We start from the raw sequence: 13,133 nt of genomic DNA on the forward strand, positions 1-13,133 counted from the left end.
ATACCATTAACTATACAGACAAAGCCTCTTAACCATGGTCAACCTATATAGGTTTTTTCCAATGCCAATATTTAAAGAACAGGATGACCTACTGTATATGACCAATATAATGATGTAATACAATTTAAAGGGATAGTTCACCCCCCTGTTTTTGCCAAAACAACCCTGAATCCCATTTTCTTTCATTGTATGGACAAAAAAACTCTGAGATTTAGAAAGAAAGAAAGAAAGAAAGAAAGAAAGAAAGAAAGAAAGAAAGAAAGAAAGAAAGAAAGAAAGAAAGAAAGAAAGAAAGAAAGAAAGAGTCATAGCAGCTGATTAACAGGCCTGGCTTATATCCGACTCTGAAACTAGGATCGGATACCTTGACATGTTTTTTGACTTGCCACATGAGCAGCATGAAGCAGCGGCATGCAGTTTTAAAGCTGACAGGATAAGCACACTGTTAGACAGTTCTTGTAATTTTACAGGAAATTCCTGGCTAATAGTTGCCGTAAATTTACTGTAAACAGTATACAGGACTGTTATTGTAATACTTAATACAACATCCCTACTGTAATTAATTACAATAATCATGTAAATTTACTGGTATTTGCCAGGAATTTCCTGTAATTTCACAGGATAGAATACTGTAAATATTACAGCAAAATGTTATATTTACGGCAACTCAGTAGCCAGGAATTTCCTGTAATTTCACAGGACAAATCAATATACTGTAAAACATTACAAGTATAAATATTACAAGTAAAAAGCTGTCATTTTCCGTATTGGCCAATTAAAAACACAACAATGGTATATTTTCTTTTTTTTTAATTAACAAACTGTGCAAAAATACATATTACAAAAGTATCCACTTTATCACACATAAAACAAAATTTTACTTTTAAAGAGATACTCCACTTTTTTTGGAAATAGGCTCATTTTACAACTCCCCCAGAGTTAAACAGTTGAGTTTTACCGTTTTCGAATCCATTCAGCCGATCTCCGGGTCTTTAGAAGAATGTCAGAGTTTTTGGTCCCATTGACTTCCATAGTATATATTTTTTCCTACTATGGAAGTCAATGGGACCAAAAACTGTCTGGTTAATGACATTCTTCTAAAGACCCGGAGATCGGCTGAATGGATTCGAAAACGGTAAAACTCAACTGTTTAACTCTGGGGGAGTTGTAAAATGAGCCTATTTCCAAAAAAAGTGGAGTATCCCTTTAATGAAGAAGCTCACTTCCAGACATCCAGGCAGCCAATCATCAGGGGGAACATGATGATATGGAACAAAGGTGTCCAGCCAGACTTGAACTGCATAGGGGAAGTTGTTCATGTTACTATCCCATCAACTCAAAGTCCAGTTTTCTTAGGAGGGTGCAAACAGGTGCGTTGAGCCTGTGTCTCTTCTCGGCTTTACTGCCCGTCTGGGAGTGGATTCCACAAAAAGCTCTGAAAACCGAGAGAGAGGAAAAAAGTTAAAGTTTTCATATCTGTTAAATAATGACAAATACTGTATAAAAAACATAAGTAACCTACTTGCTCATAAAATAAAATGACTTTGATGTATTTATTTAACATTAACAACTTTAACCATACAATTTAATTTAATGAATTAATGAAAGTTGTAATGTTAAATTGTTGTCCGTCAGTCTCTTCTGTTTACACAAATTATGTCCTGCAGGGGAAAACCAACTCTACTATAGAACAGACACTTAACAGCAATAGCTGGGTCTCCATCCAACTTTTTAATGCACATTTTAACCATTTGAAAAAGAAATCCTGACTGGAAACGGTTAAAATTCACATAAAATATTCTAATGTGAACAAAAACTTCTATGTGGATTGACAAATTTGCATTTTTTGCAATTATATCAGGTGTTTCAAGTTGCCCTGTCAACCTTACGTTTTGATCCCACAGCTGTTCACGATTCCTAGGTGCGTGACCATTTATAATTCGCATAACAGAGTTGATTGAAATGCTCTCCAATTAGAGGGTTTTTTTGCCAAATTTTTACGAATGCGTTTAAAAGTTATGTTTTAATTGGATGGAAACCTATCTATTGACATCATTGCATAGAATATATCATAGAACCTAACAATACTGGTAATAAGGTAATAATTCATGGGACGTTACATATGAGAATGATGGATTCACTTTACAGTAAGAATTATCATGAATTCATGTATAAATTCATGCATGAATTATGCATTCATATCTCATGAATCATCAGGAACTAACACGAGTTCAACGTTTTTCATTCATGACTTCATGAGTGAACAACACCTTAATTAAAACATTAACTAAGATGGGTAAATCATCATGAATTATGATTTATTACGCATGATCATGATGTTTTCTTTGTTCACAGTTATACCACTGTTCATCAGTGTTTCTAAGGACCAGTCACCACTTTAGTTGAGGGGCCACACACATGAAGTCATTGATAGATAATGCTTAGTTAATGATGACTACTGTATTTGAATGTCAACAGTTCATGTCTTCTTCAAAGCCTGCAGGTGATGATGATGATGATGATGATGTTTATTTCAAACCTGCATTCTAATTTTCTCACAATCAACATAACAGGCAACATAGCAGACAAATTATACAAGTGCATGGTTTGAAAAGGAGGTGGACGAAGCAAACGCTTGTGGTAGTTGGACAGACCCCAAAATAGACCAATCACAGCTCAGAGCACACAGATTCTGTTGACATTCAAATACAGTAGTCATCATTAACTAAGCATCATCTATCAATGACTTCATGTGTGTGGCCCCTCAACTAAAGTGGTGACTGGTCCTTAGAAACACTGATGAACAATGTGCTAATGGTCGCATGTGAACAAAGAAAAGCATCACGATCATGCGTAATAAATCATAATTCATGATGATGTACTCATCTTAGTTAATTTTTTTATTAAGGTGTTGTTCACTCATGAAGTCATGAATGAAAAACGTTGAACTTGTGTTATTTCCTGATGATTCATGAGATATTAATGCATGAATGAATGTATAAATTCATGCATGAATTACGCATGAATTCATGATAATTAATGTACCCATACTGTAAAGTGTTACCTCATTTTCTTTATTAGTGTGTAAACAGTTTAAACATACCTTTGTATAAAGTCCCTGAGGCGTCTTTAGGATACTGCATGTTGAACACATAGTAAGCAGCGAAGGTTTCAGCCACTCCATTCAAAAGACTGTTTTGGTTCCCATCACAACTGTTCCTTCTATGAACACTTGTTGCGATTAGTGTCTCTCCTGAAATGCATTAACACAATATGATAATAAAAGGTGAGTAAATCATGGGGTAATTTTCATTTAAAAGTGAACTACTCTATAAAATAAGGGAAGAATTTACCTTGCACAATTAAGCAAGGTGTGCTGGATAGGTCTCTCTCTCTCTGGATATCAGCAGCTGTGGCAGAGGGCTAGGCTAGGGAATAAAAAACGTAAACATTACCAAATGTATTACCAATTACACAAATGCCAAATTAAAAATCTATTATTATTTTAGTCCATATAGTCTGCCAGGCAGCCACATGTAATTTGAGACAAACAAAATTGTTAACTTAATTTTAATACTACTGATAATTTGCTGCCTTTTCTGAAGACAAAGAGAGCATTGAAAGCTTTTTAACAGAACCCAGGCTCCGGAAAAAAATATATTTTATGACGATGCTGGTTGGATTTAGTTCCGCACGCGCAGTTTATTTTAGATACAGACAGTTACATGACTGCTCTTCCAACCTGGTTTGCCAAGCACAAAGTAATGTTATAACATATGAGCATACCAGATGCTATATTCAGCTTATCTCACAGTTATAGCTGACTCACATAATTAAAGATACCAGCATTGTCGTTTAATTAAAGCCCATATTTCAACTAAAATGTGCTTGTGTTTATTCAGTGGCCGTAAAATCTAACGTTACAAACTTCGTTTAACGTATGCTAGTGTGCAAACCACGGCTTCAAGACCCCCGATTACAAGACAGCAAAGCCCTAATAATGTTACGACAGCCTGTCCAGTAGCACGTGTAATCAATGCAATAATAACCTGAGCTAACTGATCGGGCTAACGTTAATGCTTAACAGTCTGGGCTAACGTTATTTGAGCTATCGTCATTGTGGTGGTTTTCCATTAACGTTAGGCTACGTTACAAGCTCAGCTCTACTCGATTCTACTCACCATGTTTGTTTTTCCATTGAAAATAGTGCCGTGTATCTGCATGTGGTAACGTTACTATTTTCTTTATGGATTGAGTAACTTAAAGAAGACGCCGCTTCACCGCAGTCAGTTCAGGTTTATAACGTCGTTACCCGGGAGTGAGCGGGGCGAGTTGAGCTAACGTTATATCTAACATTACTCTAGCTAATGTTACTGAAATATACCAAGCGAAAAATTGTGAATATCTCGTACCTTGTAGCTGCATGTGGTAACTTTTTTCCGTATGGGTTGAGTAAGAAGACGCCACTTCACCGCGGTCAGTTCATGGTGTTGTTTTACCGGGAGTGAGCGAGTCGAGTCGGGGCGAACGTCACAGAAGCTAATGTCACTGAAATATACCAAACGAAACAATCACCACTCATATGACCGGTATTAATATATCCATAGACTTATAAAAATAGATGGCATGTTAACGTTTCATACCTGAGATGTGTTCCTTCCAAAAGTGTTTGATTCTGGTGCCGTTGGCCGCCGCGGTACCGCGCAATTTCAAAATTCAAATCGCAGCAATCCCACAATGCTATGCGGTGGCTGTAAAATAATGCTTCTACAGTGTAGTTACAACAAAATTACAGGACTGTCCATAAATTTCCCATCATGCATTTGTATTTACAATAAAAACATGAATACAATATGTTGTTGTAAATTTTATTGTAAAAATTACATCAATTGCTAACAGTGCAGTTACAGGAATAGCAGCAAACAGAAAACATTTCTTATTGTCTTTTTAACTACATTACTGAGAGATGCATTATTTGCAGTCATTGTATTCGCACTGTATGGGAGCTCCAAAAACATTGGGTATCTTGGAGGAAAACTGACAGAATGGAGAAATGGGTGAGGTTAGCTAATATCAGAAAAATCAATAAGAGGAAGCAAAAGCCTAAAGCAAACCAACCAGAGTTTGGCTTGTGTGCGGGCAGAGCTGGCCAGGAATGGCATCCACGGGGAAAAGTGTGTATGCCAGTGTGCCATGAGGAAGCGCTTTCACTTCTTTGTGAGTAAAACTATGCTGAGAGGGAGTGAAAGGTCAGTGTGTGTGTGTGTGTGTGTCTGTGTTCGATTTTAGCCTTGAGATAGTTGATGCTGAGTGTTATGATTTCACTTTGATCTAACTGACCAATGAGAAAGTACAGCAGGCAACTTTAGTTTGGTGCCCATTTCTGATTCATACAATATATTTTGTGCACAATATAATAAAAAAATAATATAATATTCAGTAATAAATAATATACCATGACATCATGATTTATTAATATACCATGGAAGTACAATTTTTTGAATAACACTAGAGTTCAAAATGTGCAGATACTTTATTTATTGCACAAAAAAGACCCTTTTTCATCGACTTTTATTGTTTTTATACTGGTGATGAATGATAATATTTTTTCATTCCTTACACAACCCCTACTCTTCAGAAAAAACATAATTTAAAAAAAATATTTTTTACATTAATACATCATTTTTCTTAAGACATTATTTAATTTGTTTATTAAGCTACTTGAATAAAGGATCAGTATGCCACTTAAAAAAACAAACAAATAAATGTACTAATTGAATAAAATTGTAAATAGACATATTTAAACTATTTATTTAATTAATGTTTTAAAATGTAGCAAACATGTAGTAACAATAAATACTACAAATGTTAACAGTAAAATGTTAAATCATTTTTAATTGAAACATTTAATTAAATCGCATCTCTATAAAGCATTTATTGCTTTTCCTTTCCTTGCTAGTCACGTTGTCATCGGACAGTTCACACAGAGCAGCCAATAAGCTTTTGACATTTAAATAAACAGTTAAACATTTATTTATTTGTCAATTTCAAAAGTGATTTAAAAATGTACTATTTTCATGAATTAAATAGTTTTATGGACTATATAAAAACTCTAAATGTATTATTGAAATCTAAATATACAAACTAATAATATAATATAATATAATATAATATAATATAATATAATATAATATAATATAATATAATATAATAATCAATGAGTTGATATTGATAATTGTTTCCTTCTATTTATTTTTAAGTGGCAGTCCTTGTCCTACTTGGCTACTCTTGACATGTCACACTTATGCTGGCAAATCCTTCCTGACCCACACAGATAGAATGCAAATTTTTTCCCAATAATTTAAAGTAAAAGTGAGTTACTGTGATATAGACTTAGGCACAGACTTGAAAGCCTTAGAAGGAAATGGGTAGTGAAAAAGACACAAATGCAAAGCAACTCACCCCTGAGGTTCAAGCCAATGCTCCCTCCCCCCTCAGCCTCTTTCTAGTCTGAGCACAGAGCCGTCAAGCCCCCCTTCTCCATTCCATCACCTCACTCCTGTGTGTGTGTGCTAGTGGAACAAGTCTGGCTTTCAGTAATAAGTTGACAGCTGTAGAAAATGGCCGCTCTCAGTTTGTTTGCTTTTTTACACAATCTCATTATATTATACTGTGGCAGTGGCCTTGAAAGCTGTGAAATGTGTCTCGCTGGAAGACGAACGAAAGCCTGCCATATGGAATACAGTCTGAAAGTAGGCCGAACTCTGTGAATTCCAATTTGCTCGATCAACACTGTTCCCTGCAGTTCTTTCTGTAATTTAATCACAATTCTTCATATCATTGGTGGCCATTGTTCGACTGTGAATAAGCGGCTATGGATTTCATTAACTCTTTCCTCGCCATTGATGGAATTTTCCGGCAATCCACGTTTTCACTGTTATACGGTAAGGGGGGGGGGGGGGGGGCTATTACGCATCTTCTGAAAGAGTACTGAATTTCCGGACAGGCGAAGAAGAAGCAGAAACAAGTAATAGAAGCATTGCTTATGCACATGTAAAATAGCGCGACCATCAAACATTAAACAGCATATAAATCAAAACTGCCTAATGTTGCTGAATGAAATGTTGTCCCAGGACGAGCTATAGGACTGTGAAGCTTTGGGGCTGTTGATGGACTCAATCTACTCTATGTTTTGATCATCATCTGAATCCAATCCAGACGTAGTCTTTGACAAAAATGCGATATATTCGGGGGCCATGAAAGTTTTGTGAAAATGATCAAAAATGCTTGCGCACTGGCGCTGGTTGGCAACTTAAACACACACACCAAAAAAAACTGGTGGGGAAAGAGTTAATAGAAGTGAGAGACTATGTTATTGTGAAGGAGAATTTGGACAAAACCTTTCAGGCCGGACTTCAATTTGTCAGCATCAGTGACAAATGGAGCACAGATCTAATCAGATACATCTGAGGCAATTACTCTTGAATTTTCATTACATTTGAGTTTGCTGCACAGTGTTGCTATATTGGAAGCATATATCAAAGCAAAGGCTAATGAAAGAAAGCCTCCAAATTATAATCTACTCTCTTAAAGCTATTTTTGGTAGCTGCTGCCCACTTAAAGAGTCCTTTCTTTGCAGCTAAAGCCTTTGCAGGGAATTGTCAACATGTCAAATCCTGCAATAAAATGTGTTCAGCATTGATAACGCATGCTTGATACAATGTGAATGTGCATGCATGTAATAACCACTTACAATTTACACAAAGAAAGCCAGGCTGACACACACACACACACACACACACACACACTTGCTAAACAAAGGAAAACAAGAACCTCAAGAGCATGGTGCCTTTTCCCCAAACCAAAAGAGAAGGGGAAAAAAATAAATGATTGGAGAGGAGCGCTTCGAGCATCCACACTGTCACTCCTGTGCAAAGCTCAACTATGACCCTCAAAAATAGAACATCCTCCAAAATTAGCTCTTCTTCTGCAGCCTATTTAATTTAAACCAGCGAGGAGGCAGAGGGAGATGTTGTCCAAATTTGTCTTGAAACTTACTGGTGTACTCCTCATTATACTCACTACACTACCAGAAAACTCCCTACAGTGCCAATTAGTCTCAATTAACAGTTGTCCTTTTGAAAAGTAACAGAGAGCTCCCTCTAGAGGCTGCACTGTGTCAGTAAAATATCAAACTCCAGTTGAACTACTGTACAGAGACTCCCAGGTGATTGAATGCAAACACACACACATGCTCAGAAAAAAAGAAGAAAAAAACACTAATTTTAATTTAGTAATTTAGTAACCAGTAACTGTCAGTATAATAAAGATATCATATATGCAATAATCATATAGATTGAAAAATATTGGGTAATAATATTATATATGCTCCAGGGTCACAGAAAAAACAGTTTTCATTACTAAATCTTAATATTATGTTTCTTAATATTTTGAAGAATGTAGCTGCACCTACATGAATTGGATACATCATATTGCCTTAAACTTCTAAAGCATTTTACGTTGTTATATAAAGTATTTATTTTTATTTATTTTTAACAGTTAGTCTGTGAAAGGAGTCGTTGAACCTAAACCTGTTTATTGAGATATCTTCTCGCAATAAACATTAAAATTCTACAATTTGTGTAAATGTAATACGATTACTGGAGAAAGGGTCTACATTTTAAAGAGTGTAACATTTCTCATAACAAGAAAAATAATACATATATCGATTAAAAAATAATGTCACAATTGTAACATTTTTTATTTAATTTTAATTGTCGGATTTAGTTAAGATGATCAAGACAGTTGATATTAAAAGAAAGAGAATCAAAAGAAGAGCAATTTGATATGATTGAAACTAGTTAGTTCATGATATATAGATAATAATTTATCTAAGATATCTAATAGCTCTCCCGCCAAAAAAAAAAAAAAAAAAAAAAAAAAAATTGGGGGATTTGGCCCTTTAATGCTTTTGAAAATGTCATACAGCATGCCTTATTCATGACCTGTGCCAGATAATCTTTACATAAGCCTAAACTCTACTTGCCAAAAAGTGCAGCGGCAGTACCACAACATCAGATGGTAATACCAGCAGTCCAGGGCACTTCAAAATACTATGCTGCTTCATTGTAAGTGGATCTTAGCATCACATGTGGGTGTGAGGGACTGAATTTCTGTGGCTGGTGCCACTGATGGTGGAGGCTGACTAATATGTTGATGTGGCCCACAGTATTTCCATGAGCTTAGGATTGTTAAAAGAGGATATTGGCATGCCCATCCCCCATCAGTACTGTAGATTACACTTTGCAATAGCAACCTCCTCGAGCACCTCTCCCTTTTCGTCATCCGCCCCACTACCCCTCCCTCCTCTTTTTCACTACACTACCCCAGTCAAATGATTTATCTCATTTCTTTCTTCATCTGCCTCTCTCCCTCTATAGAAGTGCTGCAACATTTCCTCCAGCCTGCTGAAGACTAGCTTATTGAGGACTGGAAGAACTGCAGCACATTTACAGAAGCATAGTCAAAACTCAGCCCTGCATTAGAGGAGGCCAAATGTTACATAAACATTTATGAGTCTTATCGACTTAAATTAAAATGCATGCTGATTATGTCGGACAGTGGACAGCCAGTATACTACGACTAAACACTGAAGTAAAGAACGGTATCGGAGCAATACGAAATGAGTCATTGTAAACTGAAGTTGATGTGTCTGATTTGGTGAGATTTGGACCCTGTTCTGTCACAAGTTTCCATGTGAGGATTGATTTTGCACAAAAAAGTTTAGTCACTAGTGCATCATGTTTAACAAGATAGCTGATGGAAATGTTAATTAGCAATAAAAGAAATTGTTTAACTCTAGCTAGCGCATAATTATATATCGAAAAACTCATTTGGAAACACTTTTTTGTCGAGAAAAGGGGCTGTAACGCAAATAACTGTGGTGTCAGTCACGTGACATACATGCTTTCATGTCTGTATTTTGATCCCATTAAAGTTGACATGAAATGAAAATTTACCAGAAATTAATTTACAAGATCTTATTTTGAACTATTCATGTATTAATATAATTTTTGTATAAATAATTTTTTTTTTTTACTTTGCAATTTTTAATTAAAATGTCATTAGTTGATTTTCTGGTAAAAAATATATATATATATATATATATAAAAATGTTTAAAAAAGTCTTCTTTTTTTTTCTTTTTTTTTTACTTATGCCAGATAATTTCGTCCTCCAATAATTTTGTCCACTTAATCCCCGGCGCTCCACAATCAACTCTAAGCTGGCATTCATTTTTAAGTGCAATGCCCTCATCTCAAAATCCAATCAACAACTGATGGATAGAACCAAGTCTCCACCCTACATTTCTTTCCTTTTTTTGACAATCTGTTATACTCCGGTATACGTCACAATACAAAAGAAAACATCTGTCGCTGCTTCTGTTTCATCGCGACTTTAAGCGTCATTTCTCTGTAGTGTTCAAGGGTGCGTTGAATCTTTTCTGTCTTCATACACAGTAGGCAAAGACAATTCTTTAAATCAGAGCAAGTTAATTATTTATCCATGTGATGAAGAAATGATTAGGAAGCGAAAATTACATTTATTTGAAAACAGGTTGCATGACATATAGAGCGCTTGCATGCAGAACAGCACAGTTGCTTGCTTCACATTAAAATGTCACTAAATGCAGCAAAATGTTAGTATTTATAAGTTTATTAAATATTCCAGCTCATATGAATTTGTCTATGAAAAATGTGTTAAACAAAGTCAATGGATTTACCCTCAACCACTATCAGTGGAGAATTCATTCTAGTTCACCAAGCACAAATCCATGGACGCACAAAGCAGCATGAAATTACTTCCATATTCATCAGTATCACCTCAGAGAAGAGTTTCAGTTTTAAAAAGTGTCAAAATATCTCATTTGCATGCAGAACCAAATGAGCTATTTGAAACGTACTCGCCGAAAGTGTTAATGCTGAAGATGCTCAATGAATTTTCAGAGATTGTCTGCTAAAAGACACCTGCGTTCACAGTGGACCGTGATGCTAGCAAACACCCGTGCTCAAACGGAATACCCAGGATCCTTCGCTGCTGTAGACAAGAGAACCATATATCCTCACAGGCATTTGTCTACTATATTGAATTGCCCTGCTGTGTTTGCTGGCACAGGCTATGTGTTCACATAAATCGTTGCCTGTGGTATAACATGGACCTGATGTCCTGCCACATGTTTCACTGCTTGAAAAGACTGCAGGATGGACAGGGAGGCTTACAGGTGCACTTGTACTGCAGGGTGAATCCCATTGCTTATTATAAGACTATATCACATTTTCACTGCATAAAATACATATTTGGGGACCCATCAACTGATTTGTGAGCTCCGTACACTGTAGAACTTGCCTTCCAGCTTGCACTTCTTGCGTGATGCTTTCCGCAGATCGTATTTAAGCCTTTATGTTTCCCTCTTGGATCATCTATGGTTTCCTTGAAATAAGTATTCATATAGATCTCCAGTGAAAATGGCTAGTGGGACAGTTTGTCCGGTAGAGAGATGAATATTTCGACCCTCTGCACTTTAATAATATCTGAAATCTTGGGAGAGGATCTATCCACCTAATAACGGCGAAAGAAGAACAGCTATAAATCTCATCTGATGGACCCACGTTTAGCAATGGACTATGCCATACACTGCTATTCTGCTTCAAATGCATGTTCTGATTCATACTGACACACACACACACACACACACACACACACACACACTATAGTGCTCAACATCACAAAGTACACACAGTCTCATGAGGCTGAATATGCCCATGTAGAATATGCAAGTTCTATATTCAAAGAGTGAACAAAAATGTCTATTGTCTACCCTGATGGATGCAGATGTCCACCTCCCAATGTAGAAGCTATATATTTGAGGGACTGAGGGACATTTTACGTTTGGATATAGAGTACTATAATACTATAATCTGCTAGAGGCTGTAGGCACAATCATTATTTGTTTAAAGCGTTGCCCTATAGGCAATCTCAGCTCAGGCCAGCCTCTGATTGCGTTATGCAGTAAACCCTGCAGACCACCAGCTCAGAATATCAGTGAGATCCATCCCGTCGAAAAAACAGGCTGAAGTTGAAGACATTCTCAATCAAACAATGCTTTTTGTAAGAAAAAGATAGCTCAAACCATGTGGCTTGTTGAGGAGAGGTGTGATATTACTTTTTGAAGTCATAGGTCTTACAATTTTCGCCTGGGAGATGAAAAAATGGATGAAAAAAAATCCCATAAACTTACACTGATGAAAGGACCCGAACCAGATCTAATGTCAAGAATATTATAGAGACTCTAGGGTGTGCATTTCTGACTTGAGCCTGTAAGCAACCAACAAAAATAACCTAGCAAGCAACTGGGGTGGGAATCAGTGATATTATATTAATATCTGGGTCTAGTCTAGTGGAGCAGGGTGGCCGATCACCATTCAATGATAGCAAATGCAATGTACACACTACACAAACTTGCTTTAATGAAAAGAAATTATTTTACACAGCATTTACCAACACGAGGAGAAAACTTAAAGCCCCCCTGAAATAAAAATTAACGTTTTTTAGCTTTTAGTATGAATGTGTTAACCTTAAGGTTAAGCATTAAGTTATTTGCATTTAGGAGATATAAGCATTCAAAACTTACAGTCTATCACTTTCTCTAAAATGGATCACGGATTTATATGACATCACCGCTGACTTCATCTTCTCATCACGTCTTCTGTCCAATCAAATGCTCTCTAGAATTTAACGTATCATCAGTGCTCGGATTCGAAACCATGGTGCTGTCAAGTACGACTTGCAGTCTGTGAGGTAAACTAAACGCTATTGGCTATTTGAAAAGGGGGAGGAGCCATTAAATATGTCCCGCCTTAGTTTCCTGTTTCAGTGGAAATTACGTTAACGCATCATACTTCAGTGGGCCTTTAACTATTTTACAAGATGACGACATCATATGAATTTGTATAATGCGATTGGTACGGAAACATAGCCTATAATTTAAAAAAAGAAAAGAATGAATGTCCACCCCAAACCTAACCGTAAGTGGGTTTGTAAGCTAATTGTACGGAAACATACAAATGAGATCATA

The 13,133-nt window shown here is 36.2% G+C and overlaps 1 protein-coding gene and 1 long non-coding RNA gene across 4 annotated transcripts in view; both read right to left on the minus strand.

Annotated features, from left to right (window-relative positions):
- Positions 1–13,133, minus strand: part of dpf1 (double PHD fingers 1) — a 54,755-nt gene that overhangs the window by 37,554 nt on the left and 4,068 nt on the right. The window lies entirely within an intron of this gene.
- Positions 468–4,885, minus strand: LOC311091533. Its single transcript, XR_014608113.1, has 4 exons — positions 4,413–4,885; positions 3,354–3,428; positions 3,104–3,253; positions 468–1,435 (listed from the first exon to the last, which is right to left on the minus strand). It is a non-coding gene; the product is annotated as an uncharacterized lncRNA (long non-coding RNA).

Source organism: Abramis brama, assembly GCF_963993115.1.
Source record: "Abramis brama genome assembly, chromosome: 10".
Classification (NCBI taxonomy): domain Eukaryota; kingdom Metazoa; phylum Chordata; class Actinopteri; order Cypriniformes; family Leuciscidae; genus Abramis; species Abramis brama.